Here is an 11,529-nt window from a genome sequence, read left to right on the forward strand (position 1 = left end):
GTACATGTGAGGAGCGTGTTGGGAAAAGCGGTGTGGGTCCTTCCAGCCTCTGGAAAGGGCAAACCCCTCTGTGGAACCATTTTTGCGCAGGGACCTGGGTGCACCTGGTGGGTAATGGATAAAAATGGGGACGTCCAGTGTGTCCCACAAGGGAATTTGATATTGGGGGAATGCAGTTTGTAATTACGTGTATATGTATGTTGTAAAATGAAAAAATGTAAAATGAAAAAATATCACTCCTCACAACTCCAAGAGGCACACACAGAAAAAAAGGTTCAAATTATATCTGGAAAGACAACACTCTCACAAAGGGTATCCTGCCGACTACGCCATTAAAAATGTCAGCAGGTAATATAAAGGAGGGAGACGAATCATGGAGATTATCCTGCCGACTACGCCATTAGAAATGTCACGCTCCAATATAAAGGAGGGCAACGAGGTTCATGGAGAGCTGTGGCCCTACAACAGAGCTGTTCTGCCTTAGCCAAGCTGGCTTTGCAAAGAAGGACTTGTGTGTCCCTGTGGGAATACAAAAAGTATATTTAGAGCTGCAGCTGTGGAACAGGATAAACAGCATGAGAATCCTCTGCTCCGCCCCCTATGGTCGCCGCTCCCCTGCCGCCTTCTGCTCCGGTTATGTCGCTTACTGCTGCTGCTCCGCAGCCTGCCTGTAACTTGGTAAAAAATGAGGACGAACCAGAACCAGAGGATCTTTCAGATCCTGGTTCAGTAGATACGGACGACAAATCGAACATTTTCCCCCCTGATGATAACTTGAAGGGAGCGGGAAAGAAAAATTTTTCTACAGCATACTATAGTGCTTTAGAGCAGTGCAGAAAAGAAGCAATATTACGGGGTGATGCTGATACGTTGCAAGCCTTTCCTGTGTTGTACCATGCAAATCAGCCCCCCCAGTGGGAATCCCTGCCTTACGAGTCAGTGAAGGAACTAAGGAAGTCAGTGAGAGATTATGGAATTCAGTCTCCCTTTACATATCATCTTTTGGCTGCAATTGGTGACAGTTACATTATGACCCCTCACGATTGGAAAATTCTATTACGAACAATTCTGTCTCCCATGCAATACACCATGTTTATGACAGAGTATCGGGAACTGGCTACCATCGAGGCTATGAATAATCTGAATAACCTTAATCACATTGGCATAGAAGAACTCATGGGGGAGGGGGTCCGGGCAATACCTCAGGCTCAGGCACAGATGGACAGGCAATGCTTTGAACAAGTTAAGACTTTGGTGTTGCGTGCTATCCGTTGGATACCTGACACTAATTCATCTAACACATCATTTACATCAATTAGGCAGGAGGCTGCCGAGCCCTACATTAAATTTCTTGACCGTTTACAAAGTACGCTAGAGAGACAAGTAGAAAATCAAGCTTCCCAGGAGGCTTTGCTTAAGCAATTAGCAATAGAAAATGCAAATGCAGACTGTAGAAAGGTCCTACAATCCTTAAAGAATGCAGATCCATCCATTACTGACACGATTAAGGCCTGTCAAGATGTAGGGACAGAAAGCCATAAAATGGCCTCGCTAGCAGACACCCTGGCAGCCCGACTTGGTGCAGGGACAGCTCAAAAAATAAAGTGCTACAACTGTGGGGAACCTGGTCATGTACAAAGGGACTGTAAAAAGCCTAAAAAAGCAGATAAAAATGTTTCTGCTCTTCCTACTCGACCCTGTCCCCGGTGCGGGAAGGGGCTACACTGGGCGAGAGACTGCCGATCTAAGCTCCCTGTTGCTGCACGGCCCTGCTATCTGCCGGGAAATGGGAAGAAGAGCGCGAGACCGTGCGCTATGACAGTAAATACGGTCCCAAATTGGCCGGCCGCTGCCTGGCCAGCGCACTCAGACCAGCCACTGCCTGCAGCGCAGGAGTGGATTTGGCCACCGCCCAGTCAGTGACGCTGACTGATACCAACGTAACTCTTATTCCAACAGGAGTAATGGGCCCCCTTGGGGACGGGTGCAGTACCCTCCTGATAGGACATTCTTCTGTTACACGGATGGGACTTTTTGTTTTACTAGGAGTTATAGATGCTGACCACACTGGGGAAATTAAGATAATGGCATGGACACCCTCCCCCCCCCCGCTTTATCCCCAAAGGCCAAAAAATAGCACAATTAATCCCTTTTCATTCTATGACTAAACCTGATATTGGGGATCGAATTGGGTGATTTGGAAGCACAGACAAGCCTGCCGTGCTATGGACTACACAAGTATCAGTAGACAAACCATTATTATCATGTCTAGTAAATGGCAGGCAGTTATTAGGCCTAGTGGATACCGGAGCTGATGTTACCATCATTAAGTCAAGCGACTGGCCCTCTGAATGGCCACTAAAATACCCTAGTTCTGCTATTGTAGGAGTTGGGGGCTTACAGCAGCCCAAACAAAGTGCCCGAATTTTATCTTTTGAAGGGCCTGATGGTCGCATTGCTCACACTGCTCCTTACATCTTGCCAGTTCCCTATACTCTGTGGGGTTGTGATCTTTTAAGTAAGTCAATGCGGCATGATTTTGCAAACAAATTTTCAATAAGGGCCATTGATTGGCAGCAACCTATACCCCTAGTTTGGAAAACAGAACAACCAATCTGGGTAGATCAATGGCCCTTAACAAAGGAAAAGTTGCTGCATTTACATGAGCTAGTTCAAGAACAACTGGCTGCTGGTCACATAGTGCCTACCACCAGCCCTTGGAATACTCCAGTGTTTGTTATCCTCAAGATGAGTGGAAAATGGAGGCTTCTACAGGACCTGCGTGCTGTCAATGCAGTAATTGAGCCCATGGGGGCACTGCAGCCTGGTCTCCCTTCACCTTCAATGTTACCATCGAATTGGCCTATAGCAGTCATTGACTTAAAAGACTGTTTTTTTACCATTTCGCTTCATCCAAAAGACGCACCACGATTTGCTTTCTCAGTGCCCTCCATCAACCAACAAAGCCCTGCTCAGCGCTATCACTGGACTGTGTTACCACAAGGAATGCTTAATAGTCCAAGGATATGTCAACTGACTGTAGCAAATGCATTACAACCAGTACGAAAAGCTAGACCCCATATCCTTATTTATCATTACATGGATGATATATTAATAGCAGCAGAACGAGAAGAGAGTCTAAAGGACACTTTAATGCTTGTAAGGCAGGCAGTTCAATCTGTTGGCTTACAAGTAGCAGAAGAAAAGGTGCAACTTAGTTCTCCATGGAAATACTTAGGATGGAAAATTACATCTCACACCATTCAGCCACAAATCCTCAAAATAATACCTCATGTACAGACATTGAATGATCTGCAAAAGTTGTTAGGAACCATCAACTGGTTAGGACCGCTTTTGGGTATTACTACTCAAGAGTTGTACCCTCTGTTCCAGCTACTCAAAGGAGACCCGGATTTAACCTCTAAAAGACAGTTAACACCACAAGCGTTACAGTGCTTAGACTCTGTAATAACATCACTGTAACATCGATATTGCCATCGTGTTTGTTTATCACTACCAGTATCTCTTGTAATAATATCAAATACCTATCAGCCATATAGCTTGTTATGTCAGTGGGATACCTCAAGAAAAGATCCTCTCATTATCCTGGAATGGATATTCTTACCACATACCTTTTCAAAAACCATTACATCACGGGTAGAGATGTTTGCAATGCTAATACAGCGAGGTCGTCATCGTTTACAAATTTTATGAGCTCTTGACCCTGATTGCATCTACATACCTGCTACTAAAAAAGATTTAGATTGGTTGCTCGCACAGTCACTCACTTTACAAACTGCTATGGCAGGCTATACAGGACAGATCTCCACCCATCCCCTCAAACATTAGTTACTGCATAATTTGAGTGATCTGTCCCTTTCTCCTAATATTTTACTTTCACATGTTCCAATACCTAATGCTGTTACTGTATTTACAGATGGCTCCAGCAAGACACATCGAGCAGTGGTTCTCTGGCGCGCGACTGCTACACAGTGGCAGTCAGATGTACATGTTGTTAATGGATCACCTCAAGTTGTAGAACTCGCTGCCGTAGCCCAAGTTTTTCAACTTTTTTCAAATCAAAAGCTTAATATAATAACTGATTCTTTGTACGTTACAGGTATCATTCAGCGGATTGAAGGATCTTTTCTTAAGGAAGTTAACAACTCTGCTTTGTTTGTGCAGCTCAAGCGAATTTTACATTATGTCTCTCACCGTACGCTCCCTTACTTTATTGTGCATATTCGATCACACACTACATTGCCTGGTCCAATAGCTGAGGGCAACCGTAAGGCTGATCAAGCCACTGTCGCCTTTGCTACACCTCAATTGTTCCAGCAAGCGCGACTCTCTCATCAATTTTTTCATCAGAATAGGAGAGCTTTACAAAAACAATTTCAACTAACAGCAGATCAGGCCTGTAACATTATTCTAACATGCCCAGACTGCCAGGCAATTGCCCCTTTGCCTCAAATTGGGACAAATCCCCGTGGCACAGCACCTCTTCAACTGTGGCAGACAGATGTTACTCATGTTCCTGAATTTGGCCGTCTAAAATTTGTCCATGTAACAATAGATACTCATTCTTCATACATATTTGCCGCAGCACATACAGGTGAACGCAGTCGCGATGCCCGTAAACACTGGTTATCTGCCTATACTGCTATGGGAATCCCACATACTATAAAAACAGATAATGGGCCTGCGTACACTTCTAAGGCCACTCGAACTTTCCTCCAAGAATGGGGCATTAAACATATTATAGGCATTCCTCATTCTCCCACTGGACAAGCTATCATTGAGCGTGCTCATCAAACACTGAAATCCATTCTTAATAAACAAAAAAGGGGGAATACGGGAGATACACCACAAGAAAGATTATGTAAAGCTTTGCTTGTGCTGAATTTTTTGAATCGTGATCACACAGATAGAACTTGTGTGGACCATCATTTTGGGGCCTCCCCGATGCTCAAGGAACGGCAAATGGTTAAAGTTCGGAATATGGCCACAGGGCATTTGGAAGGTCCCTTACCACTGATAACTTGGGGTCGTGGATATGCTTGTGTTTCCACAGGGACTGGTCCTGCATGGGTTCCAGCACGATATGTTCGGCCTCATCTCAAGGCAGAAAATAGCATCCAGCCTTTATGATTACTGGGATTGTGTGCTTCTTCTATTTTAGTGGTAGATCGAGTGTGAAGAATTATTAGGCATTATCTAGGTTGTTGTGTGCTTTTTCTGTTTCAGTAGTAGATCAAGTGTGAATTAGACAGGATTTGATGTTGCCAACGCTGGAGTTTATGGAAATAGCACTTTTAATGTGCGGTTATGATGCTATTAGCCCATCAATTAGCCTTTTATCTAATTTGCAAAGACAAAAACCTGGAAAAGAATCCTAGGCAAAGGGATGATCTTGTGTTTTAGAATGATCAACTCTCTTTCAATTCGCTAATCAAAATAGTTTTTTATAACCATGCATCATTTGAGACAAAGGCATATGCTTAGAGAGCTAACCTTGATAGTTTATTCTGTTTTGCAAGCAGGTGTTCCACTTGGGCTCCGCATCATGCACTGGCCACGCGGATTCGGTGTACAAATGGAAAAAACTCTGCAGACCCTGAGGAGAGTAGGAGCAGGGGAGAGTCTGTGGTGGATGGGAGAGGAAAAGTGCACCTTGAAGCAGGGGACGCCCTGCTGGCACTGCCTATCGCGTCCACCGCTGGCATGTTCCTTTTCTCTCTTCTTTCTGGTGGTTTGCCATTTCTCAAGGGTCAATAGCTAATAATGCGTTTGCTTAGGGAGTTTCTGCTTCTTGCTTATCTAAAATGGATGTCTGCATGTGTGTAAGTGTGTGTATGTTGGCTAAAACCCTAACCATCTGTGTTGCTCTGAATGCACAATTTGCTTGCTTCTGCTCTTGAGATGTCTTGTCTCTCAGATCCAGGATACCCTGAAACAGCACCACTCAAGCTTCAGCCACAATCACCAAGTTAGGATGTTAGCTGGCAAAGGAAAGCAATACCCCTAGTGATACTCTAGCAGGCCTACCCACTGATGTTGATTCCATTTGACATGCAACTTTATATCTTCCAATCAGTTACTGGTACACAAAGAATGGGACCCTCAGAGATTCTTTTCCAGGTTGCAGGAACCTAAAGCCATGGGTGAAACGTGTGTTTGTTCACTTCTTATTAAGAATATTTCTTGTCCTTACGATATGATAACCTTGTCTCTTTCCTTACATTCAGCGTCTTATTAATTGAAGCCTTGATTAAATTGTGATAGCCTAAATGCATTCAGAAATACTGTTACAGAGTGTTATTCATTTGTAGTATGTTAATAGTTTGCTAATAAATAAAAAAGGGGGAATTGTGGGAATACAAAAAGTATATTTAGAGCTGCAGCTGTGGAACAGGATAAACAGCATGAGAAAGGAAGGCTGAGAACCAAGGACACTTCCAGAAGAAGAGGAAAACAAGTTCAAGTAAGCTGTGTGATGGCAGGCCCTAATTGGAGGAAGAGTGCATGGCTTGGGAAGATTCACAGCCCTGATTGGATCATCGCCTGTATGCACTGTTAAGGACTGTTTTGGGAAGTTACATTGTTGATATGTAAAGGCGGGTGGGAAAGTTACAAGAGAGAACTTGTGAAAGTACATAAGGGATGTTAAAACCTGTAATAAACGATTTGGATCGTTCACATCTGAGTCCGTGCCCAAGACACCGCATGTCCCCATCAAACCCAGAGGGCTGGTTCATCCAAATGCTTGCTGATTGCTTGGAAGCACAAATCCTCCCAGCCTCCAAGCTGGAGGCAGCCCGGGGGCAACTTCTCCTGGGTCCATTTGTGCAGTGCCTGAGCGAGAGTATGACCTGAGCTGGCTGCACAAGACTCATCAGAATTTCTCCATTATTTTAGTTCAAATAACCCCATTGGCTGACCCTGGTGTTGGCTTCCTAAAATTTGGGAGATGACCACGCCCTTTGCTTATGATGAAAGCGCAGAAGCAATGGAAGTCACTGTTGTTGCTGGGGTGGGAGCATTTCTTCCCCAGGAGGTGAGCAGAGCTGGTGCTCTGGTGAGCGTGCTGCACACTGAGACCGAGCTCTGGGCTTCTTGGAAGTGATCACCCTGTGACAGCCCATCAGAAGCAGCGCTGCGGTGTGTGTTGAGCTGGGCACAGCTGAAGGTGAGCAGGCCGAGCAGGTGAGCTGGGCTTGGTGCTGGGTGGTCACCGTGAGGTGTCTCAGAAGATAAAGCTGGGCTGGGGAGGAGCTCCAGCTCCAGTGGCACCCCTCTGTACGGCTGTTTCCAGGGGAAGTGGGTTCCTGTTGAGATTTCATGCCACATTTTTGGTGAGGATGCTGAAACTTACCATTACTTCCCTGGAAAATTGCTGCCAGGGCCCTGCCTTCATGTCAGATGTTAAAAGAAAAGGAGAGCGCTGACTTCATAGAGCGCAACTTGTGCCTTAGTGATGCATGGGTGCGCCATATCCAGGAAATATTGAGCAAAGCCCCTCTGAGGTAACGGCAAAAAGCCAGGTGCCCAGCTGGTACACGTACTGTCCGAGGACACGTCAAGCACTATGTGCTTTGGGCTGTGGCTGCCACCAGGGAGTGTCACGGCTGTGAGCTGTGCACGAGGGTGGGCACGCTACGTCCGCCCTCATCCCAGCTAGCGGTGAGAGCAGGGGGAGGCTGATGAGTGCTGACCGTGCGGCACAGCCACTGTGCTGTGTGTCAGCCAGGAGGGAGAAGGAGTGCTGATGTGCCTGGGTAAGCCAGAGCTGGAGGTCTCTCAGATTCCCAAAGTGCTGCAGCAAGACTCAAAGACAGAGCGAGACTTCTTCACGACAGCAACACCAGCTGTGTGCAGAGCTGCCGAGATGGAGAGGGATACTTGCTGGTGGGAGCTGTGGCAGTTAGACACAAGCTGCCCAGCAGCTCTCGCAGCCAGTTGATTTACAGACATTGCCCTCCTCCAGAGGCTAAATTACATGACAGAAGAAAGCTGGGATTTGCTCGTTCCTCATGATTTTTCAATTGTGGATACTTTCTGCAGGGTTCCCTGTTTAAAGGAGATCTCAGGGAGCAAGGTAGTCAAGGAGTGAAGCCGGCTCTATTTGAGAGCGAGGGAAGTTCTTGTGAAGAGACCCTCAGAGCCTGAGCTTCCTCGGACACTTTAGTGGTCATGGCTCAGCAAGGAGACTGCTTCTGCTCTACCTGTGTAAAGGTATGGCTGGGTTTCTTTTGCTTGGGTTTTCTTCCTTATTTCTAAGGAGAAGAGGTGGAGCAGAAACCCTAGAACCCTAAGGGTGGAGCAGGCCCATGGGTGTCTGTATGGTACATGGGTGTCCCAATGCCATGTCGTTGTCTATCCCAATGTCACGCTGGTGCCCCAATGGCACATAGGTGTCCCATTGACATATGGGTGTCCCAGTGGCACATGGGTGTCCCAGTGGTGCATGGGTCTCCATCCCAATGAGATGTGGATGTCCCTATGGCGCATGGGTATCCCAGTGGCACAATAACCTGTTGGATTGTGCACTCGCTGCACACAGCCTGGGCTAATAGCACGGAGGTGGCTCAGCCTGTATTTTCCCTTAGTGATAAATAGTGTCTCAGCACTCTCATATCCCACCTCTGGCACCATCTGCAACCTCTCTGCAAACCTTGGCTGCCCGTTCACCAACGTTTCTTCCTTTCTCTCTCCAGAAGCATCGTGGTGCACTTCCATGTTTTTGGGAACAGCAGAGACACATCTGCACTGTGGGACGCGATGAAGGTGGACCGTACTTACCACCACACAGGAGTGAGTTTCTTCTTGCACACTGCACATGTGATGTGCAAGAATGAATTCTGAGTATTACTTCAGAGCAGGTGCAGTGCTGTAGGGGATGTCAAGTAACCATTGTGGAAACACTGAGAGGCTGACAGCAGCAGTTGGTGGCATCAGTGAGATGGAAATCTGTGTACAAATCGTGGTGCTTAGAGTTGAGTGAATCCTTTTTAGAGTCCAAAAATATGTTCTTCCACTTGTGCACCTGAGAGTGTTTTGTTTGCTGATGCACCTCTGCTCTGCAGACTGTAGAGCTGTCAGGCAAACCAGGCTTCCTTTGCTGACACCTGAGCAGGAATGAGACTCGTAGTGGTTTTTGTAAGCGTGTTGTGGTTTAAACATCAGTTTGTGTGTTGGCTGTAAAAGCAGTGCCTTTGTTTCTTTGGGGGCGGCCATGGGCTAATGGGACAATACTGCTACTGCCTCCTGGTTCCTGTAACATCAGCAAATGATATTTTGTTTTAGGGACAGAGCCTGCGTGTCCATGGCATGGTGCCAGGCAAGCAGGGAAATGGAAAGCCTCGGCAGGTACGAGCCTCTTGTGAGCTGTGGTGTGGGTACACGAAGGGCTGCATGAAGGGGTGCATGTGACAGAGGAGAGAGGGAAGGACACTGCAGATCTGTGCTGACTGCAGAAATGGAGCAGGGCTGGAGCAGTGGGAAGGCAAATGGAAGAAGCTAGGCTTGAAGATGAGAAGTTTGTGGTTGGCTTTGCTAACGTCATCCTCCCGAGTGATGCTCTTCAAATAATTCTTGTCTCCTTTATGTCAGAGGCTGATGTCAGTGACCTTCCTGTGAAGCGCAGCTTTGTGGAAAGGCAGGAGAGGGCTACGGAGTGTAGCACAGCCCCCAAGAGAGGTACAGACACACAACAGGCATCTGGGTTTGGTTCACTGTCTTTCTAGTTTCGTTTTCTGTCTGTTCCTTCCTGGAACTGTTGTTGTTGCATGTTGCTTGGGCTCTGAATCCCTGAGATTTACAGTTACCTTTCCTGTCCTGACTTGAAAAGTGAATCCTAAGATCCATGGCCGTGAATGGTCAAGATGGGATTTCTGAGTACTGTGGCCCACTGTGCAGACCGAAAGCAGTGCTGGACTCTCTTTCAACCTTATTGCTTTGCTTTTCTTGATGACGACAGGGAGAGTTGCTGAGAGAAATGGAAGGAGCCGTGTGAATGCTGTCTCTTCTGAGAAAGATCGTCAAAGAATAAAATCCAAAGCCCACGTCCAGACCGGAGGGCTTCATTGCAGAGCAGGTCCCAGCCCAGGGGGAAGACCTTCCCCTGCAGTGAACCCCCACTCTCTCTCCGAGACCCTGGCTGGAAGAAAGCGTAAGGACTTGGAGGAAGAGAAACAAACAGAGCGACTCCCTGCCCATAAGAGAGTGAGGGGTGAGCACAGCAGGGAGATGTGTCCAAGCAGAGACAGCGTGCCGGCTCCAGCAGCACGCCCTGGGCCTGTCCCAGAACGGATCTCCAAGAAAAGAGGTGAGAAAGTGCTGTGGGACCCGCCCTGCTGAGCTGCTGCCCTTAGTGTGCACACTGAGATTGCTTAGGGTTTGCTTTTCCTTCTCTGGAGAGGGGAAAATGAATTTAAGGCTACGGAGTCCAAAGGCAAGGGTGTGTCAGAATGCATAACCCCGTCTTGATCCATTCACTACATGATTGTCTTCTGCACGTCCCCCTGGGAGCATCATTCACTGAGAGGGTTCCTAGTCCAATTTCCTTTTTCTTTTTTCTGCCATCTGTTTTTATGGTACCCACATTCCTGCAGTTTTGGTGTTGACAAAATGAATTCATCTGTTTTTAATCGCTCTTTAGCAAGGAGAAGAGAACAGAGACGAAGAAGACGAGAGAGGAGAGCAGAAATGATAAAGGCTTCTCAGAGAGCTGCTGCTGCACTTATGGACGTGAGTCCTTGGTGAACACAGGAACATGCTTGCTTGTTCTCAGTGCACAGAAGAGATGGTAAAACCCCAAGGGAAGTGATGTAATAGAAAAGCACCCAGTTGTGTAGTCATCACGGGTTGACCAGGGGGAGGTCATGCCCAACTAACCTGGTGCCTTCTGTGATGTCATTACTGGCTGGGTGGACGGGGAGGAGAGCAGTGGATGTAGTCTCCCTTGTTTGAGCTCTGAAGAGAGGGACCTGGGTGTCCTGGTGGCCAAGAAGGCCAGTGAGATCCTGGGGTGCATTCAATGCGTGGCCAGCAGGTTGAGGGAAGTGATCCTCCCCCTCTACTCAGCCCTGGTGAGGCCACACCTGTAGGATTATGTCCACTTCTGGGCTCCTCAATACAAAACAGACAGGGATCTGCCATGCAACTTGGGCTGGGGAGCTGCTTTGCGCAGGGATTGAACACCATGATCTCCAGGTGTCCCTTCCAACTCCTGCAATTCTGTGATAGAGACCCATTGGGAGCCACAGCTCCCTACTGGGAGTCATAGGCACCACTAGGGACCCATAGTGCCCCATTGGGAGGCATAGCACCCCACGGAAGCTTCTTCATGCTTCCTCTGGCTCGAGAAGGACACAGTTGGTAATGGGCAGAGGGTTTTGCTGTGACAAAGAAGCTTGTCTTGTCAGGGACTGCAAACTTTGAAATGGTGTTCCAGCAGCAGGGCACAAAATTTATCCTAGGCAACATGTTCTGGAAGGGAACGTCAGCAATCCGAATGACGGGAACGTG

The 11,529-nt window shown here is 47.3% G+C and overlaps 1 long non-coding RNA gene across 1 annotated transcript in view; it reads left to right on the forward strand.

Annotated features, from left to right (window-relative positions):
- The window catches only part of LOC136046778 (uncharacterized), a 222,002-nt gene extending 211,205 nt beyond the window's left edge, over window positions 1-10,797 (forward strand). Inside the window, exons 2-3 of the long non-coding RNA XR_010622018.1 lie at window positions 10,204-10,327; window positions 10,661-10,797. This is a non-coding gene — a long non-coding RNA (uncharacterized LOC136046778). The remainder of the gene's footprint in view (window positions 1-10,203; window positions 10,328-10,660) is intronic.
- The last annotated feature ends 732 nt before the right edge of the window (window positions 10,798-11,529 follow it).

Source organism: Cyrtonyx montezumae, unplaced genomic scaffold (assembly GCF_038088225.1).
Source record: "Cyrtonyx montezumae isolate F1298 unplaced genomic scaffold, pur_monq_1.0 scaffold_17, whole genome shotgun sequence".
NCBI lineage: Eukaryota > Metazoa > Chordata > Aves > Galliformes > Odontophoridae > Cyrtonyx > Cyrtonyx montezumae.